The sequence below is a fragment of the Hemicordylus capensis genome, chromosome 1 (genome assembly GCF_027244095.1).
Source record: "Hemicordylus capensis ecotype Gifberg chromosome 1, rHemCap1.1.pri, whole genome shotgun sequence".
Lineage (NCBI taxonomy): Eukaryota > Metazoa > Chordata > Lepidosauria > Squamata > Cordylidae > Hemicordylus > Hemicordylus capensis.
In genome coordinates, this window is record NC_069657.1 from 147,328,108 (window position 1) to 147,340,751 (window position 12,644).

At 45.8% G+C, this 12,644-nt stretch overlaps 1 protein-coding gene across 1 annotated transcript in view; it reads left to right on the top strand.

Annotated features, from left to right (window-relative positions):
- The first annotated feature begins 8,702 nt into the window (after positions 1-8,702).
- Positions 8,703-12,644, top strand: part of LOC128340729 (gap junction gamma-1 protein-like) — a 33,877-nt gene continuing 29,935 nt past the window's right edge. The window contains exon 1 of the mRNA XM_053286257.1: positions 8,703-8,816. The gene's annotated coding sequence lies outside the window, so the exon portion shown is untranslated. The remainder of the gene's footprint in view (positions 8,817-12,644) is intronic.

Below are 12,644 nucleotides of genomic sequence, written 5' to 3' on the forward strand. Positions count from 1 at the left end.
TTTGTTTTTGTGTTTTGCTTTTGGTGGTTTGCTGCTGGGAAGGGCATTAGAACTGATCATAAAAACACATCTACCGTGTTTCCCTATTTCCAGGAGTCAAGAAACGTTGGCTCAGTTCACCAGCCAGGCAAAATATTTTACTTGTCAGATCATTTCTCAATCTGTGTTGATACATTACTTGTCAGGATCTTTTTCACTTGTCAGGCATCATTTTTCACTCATTACAGACAAGTAGACTAGTGGATTTCCTGAGCCCTGCCTATTTCTCCCTCCTCCTTGGGATGTGGTGTACATGTTGCTTTGTATAAGTGAACTGCTAGCTTGATATGTTGAAGGCTGTGGTGGTAGCAGCTGCTAAGCACTGTTAGTTCTCGTGTACCATTTTGGGGCAGTTGGAATGGAAATGCCGGAAAACATGTTCTATGCAATGTACTGATCTTGGGTAGTAAAGGGGGAGCCTCTAGCATAAGGCTGCTCCTTCTCCACGCTTTAAGGCACATGCTTGTGCGATCTTTGCTGGCCACTTCAGTTTTGAGGGTTCCAGATTAGAGAGAGAATTTACAGTTCCTTTTAAGCTGCAGCTGAGGTAACTTTCTGATAACTTTCCATATACTAGATTACCCAAGAGAGGGCTTCTCTAGATGATCAGTGAATGTATGCTGCAGCCAAACTTCTGTGTAATAATCCTGCAAGTCTCCACTCATATAAAATATAATATGATATCTGGCCCATACATAATGGATGGGAAAGTGAGATATTAGCTTTGCTGAGAGGGGCCATAGGATACTGCTTCTTTGATCCTTCAAACAAAAATGAGTTAGATATGTTTTAGATGTGCAGCAGTGAGAAGCTGATGTTTGCTACTTTAAAAAGACTTGTCTAGAGCATGGTCTAAGGACATATTAGACAGTCCCCTTGATGAAACTAAGCAGGACTTGGTGTGGTCAGTGCCAGGATGGGAGACCCATATATGCCAACTTTGGGGATGGGACCATGGCTCAATGGCAGAGCATTTGCTTTGCATGCAGAAGGTCCCCAGTTCAATCCCTGGGATCTCCAGGTAGGGCTGGAAAAGACTCCTGCCTGAAACCTTCGAGAACCACTGCTAGTCAGTAAGATCGTTCTCACAACTGTTACACCTGGGGCCAGGGAGGGCGGGGTCGGTCCTACCTTATCCCACATGACTGTTGCTCCCCATGCTGTGCTCCCACATGAGTGCCACATGAGAGAGAGAGGCCAGGGGAAGGACGTCCAGCCTCCAGGAAGCCCACAATGCACCATGCTGCTCATGCAGTGCATTGCAGCCATTCTAGAGGCCAAAATGCTCCTTCCTCTGGTCTCTATGATAGTATAGGCTGCCACATGACTGGGTGGTGCGGAAAGAGGGCATGCGTCTGCCCATCCTCCTATCTCACCTTTAGCCCAGGTAAAAAACCCAGGCTACCTGGTGGGAGAGTGCTGGAATCGGTCCCAATCTCAGTGCTCCACACGACCTGCCCTACCTAGGTAGGACTGTGTAGGCCCAGGTAGGGCTGGTCAAGTGAATGCCCCCAGTGTAGACAATTCTGAGCTAGATGGACCAAAGTTCTGAGTAGGTATAAGGCAGCTTCCTATATTGCTATGATTTTGTAACATTCTTACATTGGAAAGAGATAGTGTGCACTTTGTTGGAACTCTAGTCTACACTGAGTGTGTAGAGGTAGAAGCTCCAGGCCCAAGCCTCCCAGAGTTCAAAGTTCATGGAAACTTTTAACTGGTAAGGTACTGACACATCAAAGTCACCCTTGCCTCCCTTCCCCTCCCTCTCAGCTGTGACTACACTGGATAATTAAGTGTGGATCAGATGCTAGTGAAATCAGAAGACGTATAAATTAGAGAAATTGATGTTTTGCTTTGGAGATAACCCTTGGAGAGCAGACTGTTTTCAGGGAAAAGACCCCCTTCAGGAACTGTTCACAGTCTTTGCTGGTTATTGCAAGAAATAATAGCCAGTGGCTGTGGTGGACATAAGGAAGCGACTGCCAATTGGAGGTTATTGCAGGCGGCTCAGATGTTAACCCAAGCCCGAGATCAGCTGGAGGGAAAACTAACTCAGGAGCAGGAAGAGCTAAAGAAAGCAAAAGAACAAATTCAAAACTTGGAAACAAAATTAGAGGAGGCTAGGAAATCTTCAAAACCAAAAGGGACTGAAAGTGCAGCAGACAAGTACCAATGAGCTTCTTGACCTCAGGAAACCCTTGTTGTGGGTTGGCACTGGCAGACTGAAGTGGAAATCCTTAGGGCAGAAAATGCTCATCCCATGAACAACTGGAGAAAGCAAAGATAGCTGTCCAATATCTGGTGGATTGCAACAACCTGGCCCAGCAGGCAGCGAGCCACGATTACTATAATAAAAAGACTGAAAAGTTAGAGATTGTTTTAAGCATCAAGAAATGTGTGATGGCTTCACTGAAGATTCTGAAGAAAGTGGATCAGAGGGTGGAAAGGAGCAGAGCAGCTCCACAGCTGCCACTCCCTCTCTTCTCTAGGATGACCTTCCTGAAGCTCCACACAATCCTAACTGGCCTTTGGCCACCCCTGTCCCGGTAGTGGGAAGGAAGTCTATCATTCAAACCCCAGCCCATGGAACAGCAAGGGCCATTGCCTGTGCTGGAGGAGTGATGCTGGAGGAGGTAGATGAGACAAGCATGAATGATTGGTATTCAGATGGGTCATCCTCTTACTTTCAGGGACAGCCACATATTGTGTATGCTGCCATTAGAGTACAAGACAACTGGATCTTCAAGGGCCAGCACTGCCTCACTTTGCCCAAGCCGCCAAGGTGCAAGCTGTACTTGAGATGTTCAGTCCAGAGACTTTCGATGTGCCTGTTTCTATTTTTACTGACTCAGACTAGACCACCCATGCAGTAACCTGTGGCCCTGTCCTGGGTGTGCATGAGAGGCAGTGGCAGAGGAGGGGACGCTTTCGGGCCTACACTGAGCATGGCACAAGCCAGACAGTTCCTGAACATCACTGCTCTACGTCTTGGGCCCTGATTCAGTCTCCTTGACTCTCTCCAACGTAGTAGAAACACACATACAGAGATGCAGACAAAGAACGTGCATGGGTAGGCACATAATTCATAAGGGCCAGAGAGTTGTTATATGAATGTCTACCTTATATCAAGTCAGACCATTGGTCCATCTAGTACAGTGAACTTCTGCCTGATATTTGCTCTCCCAGATTTTAGATTAGAGAATCAACGCCCTCAGACAAAAAGGGATTGATAGATTTTTTTTAAAAAAAATTCATTTCTGTACCACCCATCCAAAAACGGTATAGAGTGACATATTAACCAAAATGAGCTGTAAAGCTACAGTTCCAAACGGACCATATTTATACTTTCTGGGACAGAGCCCCTGCTCTATATAGCACATGTCAAAGCATCCATTTCTGACAGCATGTGTCTCTGGAGGGTCATTTGAAAAAGAGAGCTGTACTTCCTCCCAGGAAGCATGCCTCCCCCCCCCCCCAACTCTTGTGTCATGTTGGCACAGAGACACCCAAGGAGGCATAGTCTGGCTGATCCTAGCTTTGAACAAAAATCTACCTTGCTTTCTCCCAGTCTAGTTTACAAGGAGCAATGTTTGAAGAAAACTCATCAGCAGCAGTGATGTGTTAAAGTTTTGATTTAATTTCTCATTATCTAGAATAAAAAGGTGGCAACCCTTCCAAAGATACAGCTGCATTGCTGTAGTCTGGATGGCATTGGGATGGGGTTCATCGTTGCTTCTGCACATGTTGAATGGCTGCCTGTAGAAAGACAAGAGATGGGCAGCATAATAAAGAATGGCTACCAGCTGGAACTGATAGTTCTAATTATGCCTTTGTGCTCATCCTGGACTGTTCAGTGAGTACTTGGGAGAGGATGCCATTAGAGCCCTATTCACATGTCATATTCCACACATGCATGGTAGTACACTTCCTGTCTCTGCCTGCATTTAAGGAGACCTATTCCCGCATTCACTTTTTAAACAGAACTCATGTACAGTCATTTTCAGAAAAACTTGTATATCCTCTCTAATAAAATGCTTGGTGTCCGTCCGTGGACGGACACCAAGCGTGCGTTCGTGCCTGGCCTGTTCTGGGCATGCCCAGAACAGGGCAAGGGAGGCACGAACGGCAGGACCCGGCGGCCATGTTGGGGCCAGGAGAAGGAGAAGTGGCCGCCGCCTATGCCAGGAGGAGAGTGCGGGAGAGGCGGCGGCGCAGCCGTGGCCACGGCCAGAGGTGGCGGTGGCCGCGACGGGGCAACTGGCGGCGGGAGTGCGGGTGAGGCGGCGGCGGGGCCAGAAGCGGCCGTCGCAAATAAAGGAGAGAGGCGCCGGGGGAAGAGGCGGCGGGGAAGCTGGCTGAGGTGGCGGCGGGGAAGCTGGCTGAGGTGGCGGCGGAGCCGCCGCCGAGGCCTGGCGCCGCCAGTAAAGCCGGGCGGGGGGGGAAACCTTGGGGCCCGATCCCACCATTCCCGTCCCCCCGCCAAATTACTAAGGGCCAAATTGGCCCTGAAAAATGCCGCCGCCGAACCACCCTCCCAGCTGCCCGATCCCACCATTTGTGCAGGAAAGAGGAGCTCGCTAGCAGAGCTCCTCTTTCTGCAAAGGCTCTTCTCAAACTGGCGCTTTGAGCGGAAAGGGCGTCCTGGGTGGTTCGGCGGCGGGGGCCGAAAGCATTACTAGCGCCCGTTTTTCAACGGGCTAAAATTCACTTGTGTCTGAATAAAGCTTCATTCTGTATGCTTCTGGCTAGCTTCTCATTCTCCTATTGAGTGATGTCTACATTTGGGGATTTAACTACTGAGGGGGATAAATGTAGTCAACAAGACAAATCTCACTCCACCAGTATAGGGAGCTGCAATAGAACTCTGTCTCCAGTTTCCATGTTTTCTGCCCAATGCCCTAGCACCCATCATGAGAGGCAAAATGAGGCATGGATGTCTAACCAGCAGTGGTGATAGGTGGAGAGGTGTGTTAGATATTCACCAGCAAAAATGGCAAAATTCCCAATTGTCTTCATTGGTGTATAGTGGGAGCTTACCAAGCTTGTGGCGTTTGTGGCAAACATGGCCACCTTTCTGCACAGTATATATCCATCTTGTATCCTCTTAGTGGAAAAACTGCTAGAACCTGTTGAATAATGAATGGTTAAGACAGTATAACAGTGATGAAATATGCATTCTCCAAAAGAATACAAACTTTTCAAGACCTCTTTAATGAGCAAATAAAACAAAACAGACTGTAGTGATCAGCTTCTCCCCCTCTAAAGAGTTAACAGGGAATGAACCCTTGTCTTGAATGACATGCTCGTAAAATACAGGGCAGCCAATTGGTACACCAGGTGGGTGGGACCTTGAGAGTGGTCACGGAGAATTCTGGGAACAAGAAGGGCAGTGTATGTTGGAGAGAAGCACGTGCAGAAAGGCTTAGTTGAGGGGCAATGGAGTTTGCTCCCTCATGGTCGAAGCCAGCATGGAGGTTTGTCTCATGGAATAACTCTGTAGATCCTTAAAAGAAAGGATTGCAGGAAGCTTGATTCTCCTCAGGAACTGGGTGAGTTAAAGGAAAAGGAAATTCAGCATAGGGAACAGTTCGTTAGATTGCATGTTAGAAACTTATATTTCTTTGTGTGTGTTTTGCATATTCCTGATACTGTTTTATTATAGTTTACCTGCAATGTAATTGAAATAAGAAACACTAGCCTATGCCTATTCCACTTAGGGCATTGCAAAAGACTCTATAAACATTTAAATGTGCTTAAGACAAACTATTTTTGTAATCTACTCAGTATTCTTAACTGTATCTAAGAAAGTTAGAAAGCCTCAGATGGAAGCAGTCTGCAGTAATTGAATAAAACTGTTTTTAAAAGTCTTTAAAAAAAACCAAGCTTCTTCAAATTGGCTTTTAACTCAGAAAAAGGGGTGGCAAAGCAGGATTTCTCTGGTGCAAACACAGTGTTCAGCAACTCTCAGTTTTTCTCATCCCATATAAGCTTACAAGTGGAAGGTTTTGTGTGTGTGTGTGTGTGTATGTATTTGCCCAATACCCAGTTACAGAGGGACTTTGGGATTATAGCACCCAATCTACTAGCCCAGTTATCTGCAAGCTTTAGGGTGCTTGGTGGCAGCATTTTGAACCTACCGATAATATAGAATAGTTTTAGGAGAAGCCTAGCCAGGCAGCTTGGCAGGGATAATTCAGCATGTCTTTCCCTTATGTGAGCTTGCTCTGAGACAAAGGCTTTAATCCGCTACACAGATGTTAAAAAAAAGTTAATATTTTGGTGTTACACATCAGCTTCAGTGCTATTCAGTGGTGGCTGAAATGTGCTCTTCAGTACATCATCAACATCATACTCAACATCACGACTCAGCAAAACTGACAGTAATTTGCCAGTCCTGTTACAGAATAGTTCACCCTCACTCAATAGCCAATGAATTTCATCGCTTCCCTCATTTCTTCTTTATGGTGAGGCACAGCTGTTCTATATACATAGCTTCTCTGATTTTCCGTTCCCTCTCATCTGCCTCCACAGCCTGGTGATCATCTTTGTATTCACTACTCTGCCTTGGTGATGTTCTTTAACATGCACTGCTCACGGTTTTGTTCTATATTTATGTTGTATGTCTGCCAGATGTTCCTCTTATCTTTTTATCAAGGGTCTACTTGCCTCCCTGATATAAAAATGCATGCATTCCATGCAAACCATTTTATATACCACCCCCTTTATCTGGCACCTTCCTTCCTTATTCCCACAAATCTGGCAATCCTCCATTTCGCATTTGTTATCATACCATCTTCTTCACTATGTGCTGTTTCAAGGTTATAGAGGCTGTACAAATAACATTGACTTCCAAACCTTGTTTCTTTAGAATTGGCTGTATCTCCCAATTAAACCTTTCAGTCACATATGAAATTTTAAGTACTGGGTACTCTTCTCTAAATTTGCTCTTTTATTGGAAATTCATAGCCATTAACATTCCCTATTTCCTCTGCTTTCCTCCTTGATGATTCTAGATGAAATTCGTTGGCTATTGAGGGCAGGTGAATTTTTACCCCTTCTCTCCCATTATTATGTGATTATTATGTTATGTCCTCTCCCATCTTCTTTATATATATTTCTCTAAGGCATACCCATCGCTATTCCCGTGCATGGCAGCTCTTGCGAGAGATCACAAGCAGCTGCGCAGATAGTGACAGGGACTGGGTGGGGGGAGAAATCAGCGATGGCGGCCGGCAGTGGGCTGGCCAGACGGAGGAAGCAGCGGGCCGGTGGGTGGAAGGAGGCAGCTGTTGGTGGGAGGAGACGGCCATTGGCGGGAGGAGGTGGCGGGCTGGTGGGTGGAAGCTGCCGGCGGGTAATATAAGCACCAGCAGCAGGTGGGGTGGGGAGAGAGAGAAAACAACTGTGGCAAACAATTGTGTTAATGAATGGTTGTTAAGCTTGTGCACAGTGTCCTCCAATGTTGGGTATGTGTGTGAGAGACTGGGGCACTGGGTGTTTGAATGCTTTGCACTCCCATTTCTTTGCCTGGGTGGGGGATTGGAGAGGGATAAGAATCTACACACAAGCACAGTGAGCACCCTATCCCTTGTTTACCCATATGGAGTGCCTTGTAGCACCAGTTGTAGTAGTGTAGTTGAGATGCCTAACAGGTGTTTGTATCTGGAGTCTTGAGACAGGAAATTTGTGAGATGTGCTGAGAAGACCATCTGCCGTCTTTCTCTTTGGCTCTTCGGTGTTTGGTGAAAGAGAGCACTTTGCACAAACAGTAAAAACCTCCACCACCAAAGTTTCCCACTTGCATGCTCCTTGTTCTCAAGACATGGGGACAGAGTAATGTAGCCCTGTGTTGTGTCTTGATCAGTGAGCTGCTCCCTTGCTGAAGACTATACTGCTGGTGCTGTGGTTCTCGAGTATTGAGTTAAAACATAAGAACAGCCCTGCCCAAGGCCTATCTCGTCCAGCATCCTGTTTCACACAGTGGCCCTCCAGATGCCTCTGTGGAGCCCACAGGCAAGAGGTGAAGGCATGCCCTCTCGGGGATAGGTGTACAGACACCTGCACACACATCTATTATATTAATTCTCCTGCGTGTGCCTTGGAATGATTGGCTGGGTGGCAGAGGTGCCTGATTGGCTGAGGTGCACCCAGGAGAATTGGTGGGCCCGGCCGCAGAGGCGAGGTGGCGGCGGTCCATGGAGGCGAGGCAAGGCGGGGGCGGCGGGCTCGGCCGTTGAAACAAGGCAAGGTGGGCCCGGCCGCCACGGCAGCACTCGGCCGGGCAGCCTGGGCCTGGCCGGAGACTGGGGCAGGTGGTGGCGGGGGGAGGTAGCCGGCCCCAAAGAGCGCACATATGCTCTGTGTGGAGGTCGGCTAGTTCAACATAATGTCTGAATAGGGCTTTAGTCTGTATCCTGTTCCTATTCTCCAGTGTGGTCAGGGATGGGGAGCAGTCATCTTGGTTTGATTACTGCTGCCCCGCCATAAGTCATCTATGGATGTGTGTCTACAGCTCCCAGCCTGGGCTGCAAACCAATTACCATATAGCTTGCAAGTTAGGGGGGAGTGTGTCACATTGTACGTAACATACTCTCTCAAGAACTACAAGTCCCACAATCCCTTCCGGCATTTCTTGTGCACAGGCGGGGGGACCAATAGGGTGTGGCAACATATGGTAGCGAGAGGGTGAGACAAGATCCTTAATCAGGGACGGTTATACTCCCAGATATAGAGGAAGCCTTACTACTAATGAAAGGTTTTCAGCTGCCAGAACCTATGTAAGTAAATGTTAGGCCTCTGGTCTCTCGTGTAGTTGGAAAAACTGATGCTAGATCTCGGGGGTAGGGAATATGATCTAAAGGGCATTTCTCACTTGTGTGTCATTAACATACATGTCATACTGCTATATCTGGCTATAAATACAAATCAGGCAGCCTGAAACGTAAGGAGCTTAAATTCAGGGGCTTAAGAAATTAAAGGACACCAATTAATACTTCGTTTTTTCAAAGCAGACAAGGCCTTTTGTGGGGCAGGGATAAGGGAGTCCATGTTACAAATTTGTAATGGACCCAGAGAAACTATGCTTGTGCACAGGCAGTAGTAATCTTATGCTGGTGTGGGAGGCAAGGCCTACTACTGAGAAAGCACAGGCCATTAAATGACAGTTTTTATACCACCTTTCTTTAAAACAATCTCAAGGTGGTTTGCAAGACATTTAAAACAAATTAAAACTATTAAACAGTTAAACAATACAAATATTGGAATATAAAAATACTCATCTAATTGAAAGTTTAAAGAACATACACAAAAAGACCATAGAATACAGAGCACCAGCAACAAAAACACTCATATAAAAGCCTGGGTAAAAAGCTAAGATTTCACTTGCTTTCTAAAAAAAAACTCTCATGGAGACTGAGGAGCGGATGCCCACTGAGAGAGCATTCCAAAGCCTTGGGGCAGTGACTGAGAAGGCCTTGTCAGGGGCATAACTATAATAGGGTTAGGGGAGACAGTTGTCTGGGGGCCCACTGCCTTGGGGGATGCCCCAGAGGCAAATCACATGACTGACTCCCCCAGCCGCGCACCCGCCCGGGCTTCCTTTAGTCTCATCCTCCAAAACTGATGGGAGTGTTAAGACCTGGAGCTACCAGAACAGCATGTCTTTCTCTAGTACCATTAAATGACTTGCATCATCCACAATTTACAAAACCTTTAAAAAAATAAGTTAGGATGATGATCTATTGTGGCACATAGGTGTTTCTGTGTATATATGTGTGTGTATGTGTGTATAAAATTTATTTATTTATTTATATTTATTTATAATTTTACTATGCTTTCCGTTACCACTATTCAGCCTCATTTAAGATTTCTTTACTTCATGAGCTGAGCTTCGGGGGGGGGGGGCATTTGTCTCTAGGCCCACTCCAACCTTGCTACACCCCTGGGCCTTGTCCTGCTTGCACGACAGCCGAGCCTCCTTCATTGTCAGCACATGGAGCAGAGCCTCCTCAGATGACCTCGTCAAGTGGGCAGAAACCCTTCGGAGCAGGTGGTATCAGATATCCAGGGCCCAGAGTGTGCAAAGGCAACCCTGGCCACCGCATCCACCTGAGCCTCCAAATCAGGTCCAGCAATATCCCCAAGCTACGCACTTGCTCTTTCTAGGGGAATGTAACCTCATCCAGAACTGGTCGAATCTCCTCATCCCGATTGGCTCTCCTTCTGACCAACAACATCTCTGTCTTGCCCAGATTCAGTCTCAGTTTATTAGCCCACATCTAACCCATCACTGCCTCTGGCCCCTGCTCCAACTATGCTTTTGGCTTAGCATGGGGAATTAGCTTAGCTGGAGGGAGCAGTCCTGTTATGGTATCAATTTGAACAGGTTTTGCATTTTGAAAATAAGGAGGCAGAAATGAAATTGATTGATAGATTGATTAAGTGCCGTCAAGTCGGTGCTGACTCTTAGCGACTACATAGATAGATTGTCTCCAGGATGACCTGTCTTCAACTTGCCCTTTAAGGTCTCTCAGTGGTGCATTCATTGCTGTCATAATAGAGTCCGTTTACCTTGCTGCTGGTCATCCTCTTCTTCTCTTTCCTTCAACTTTCCCCAGCATTATGGACTTCTCAAGGGAGCTGGATCTTCGCATAATGTGTCTAAAGTATGGTAGTTTGAGCCTGGTCATTTGTGCCTCGAGTGAAAATGCTGGATTGATTTGTTCTATCATCCGTTTGTTTGTTTTCCTGGCTGGCCATGGTTTCCTCAAAAGTCTTCTCCAGCCCCTGTTCAAAAGCGTCAATGCTTTTTCTATCTTGCTTCTTCAAAGTTCAGCTTTCACATCCATAGAGTGTCACAGGAAAAACCATTGTCTGAGCAATTCTAATCTTTGTAGGTGTAGCTACATCACGACATCTAAATATCCTTTCCAAGGCCTTCATTGCAACTCTACCAAGTGCTAGTCTGCGGTGTATTTCTTGACTGCTGGATCCTTTACTGTTGACGGTCAATCCTAAAAGGCAGAAGCTATCCACCACTTCACTGTGTTCATTATCAATTCTGAGGCTGGTTGCTGGACCCATTGTCATTAGTTTAGTCTTCTTGACATTTAGTTGTAGTCTCATTTTTTCACTGTGCTCCTTGACTTTCATTGCTAGAGCTTGCAGATCATCTACATTCTCAGCTACCAGAGTGGTGTCATCAGCATAGCGCAGGTTATTGATGTTTCTTCCTCCAACTTTAAAACCACACTCATCTTCTTCCAATCCAGCTTCTCTCAGTATATGTTCAGCATATAAATTGAATAAAGAGGGAGAAAGTATACAGCCTTGTCTTACTCCTTTACCAATCTGGAACCAGTCTCTTTCACCATGTTCTGTCTGGACTGTGGCTTCCTGCCACAGGTTTCTCATGAGAACGATGAGATGTTCTGGGATGCCCATTTTCCTAAGGATATTCCACAACTTGACATGGTCAACACAATTGAAGGCTTTTCTGTAGTCAATAAAGCACATATTGACTTCTTTCTGGTATTCTTTGGCTTTCTCAATTATCCAGCGTGCATCAGCAATGATGTCTCTTGTTCCTCGGCCTTTTCTGAAACCAGCTTGAACATTCGGCATTTCCCTTTCCACGTGGGGCTCTACTCTGTGTTGGATGATCCTGAGCATTATTTTGCTAGCATGTGAAATTAAGCATATTGTGTGATAGTTTGTGCAATCTGTTAAGTCTCCTTTCTTTAGTATGGGTATGTAGACTGACCTCTTCCAATCTGTTGGCCACTGTTCTACAAATTTGCTGGTTAGAGCCTTGACTGTTTCTTCTTCTGTTGCCTGCCATATTTCTGTAGCTATTTCATCAATTCCTGTAGCCTTCCAACTTGGTAATGACTGGAGTGCTGATCTAACTTAATCTTCCTGTACTAGAGGTTCTTGCAAGTAGAGAATATCTTCTAGAGTATCTTGGATGTTGACATCCCTGCTATACAGATTTTCAGTATACTCCTTCCATCTCTGTTTGATCTTCTCAGAATCAGTTACAATCTGTCCTTTGGCATCCCTTAACATACTAATTTGAGGTTGGAACCTCCCTCTGAGTTCAGCGATCTTTTGGAAAACTTGCCTTGTTTTCCATGTCTGTTTCCATCCTCAAGGTCTTTACAGATGTCATTGTAGTACTGCTCCTTGTCTCTTCCAACAGTTTTCTGAAATTCCCTATTAAGTTCCTTCCTGAGGCCTTTATCTTTCTTGACTTTGGCTTCTCTCCTCTTCTTGGCATTTTCCACTGTCTGTTCTGACATCCATTTTGCTTTCTTCTCTTTCTTGGTCTTTGGCAGTCTCTTTTCACATTTGTCCTTAACAACTTCTTTGATTTCATTCCACAGTTCCTCTAGTTCCCTATCAATGAGGTTCAGAACTAAAAAGGGGTTCCTGATGTTATCCTGGAAAATGTTGGGTACATTCTCAAGATCATATCGTGGAAGCTGGATAGAAATGAAATGAAATACAAGAAATTTATTAAGGATAAATGGGGTACAGCAAGGCAAGAGTTTAGTTAGGCAAGGCAAAATCTTAACTGATAGTCTCAATAAGAATTTTACTTAATG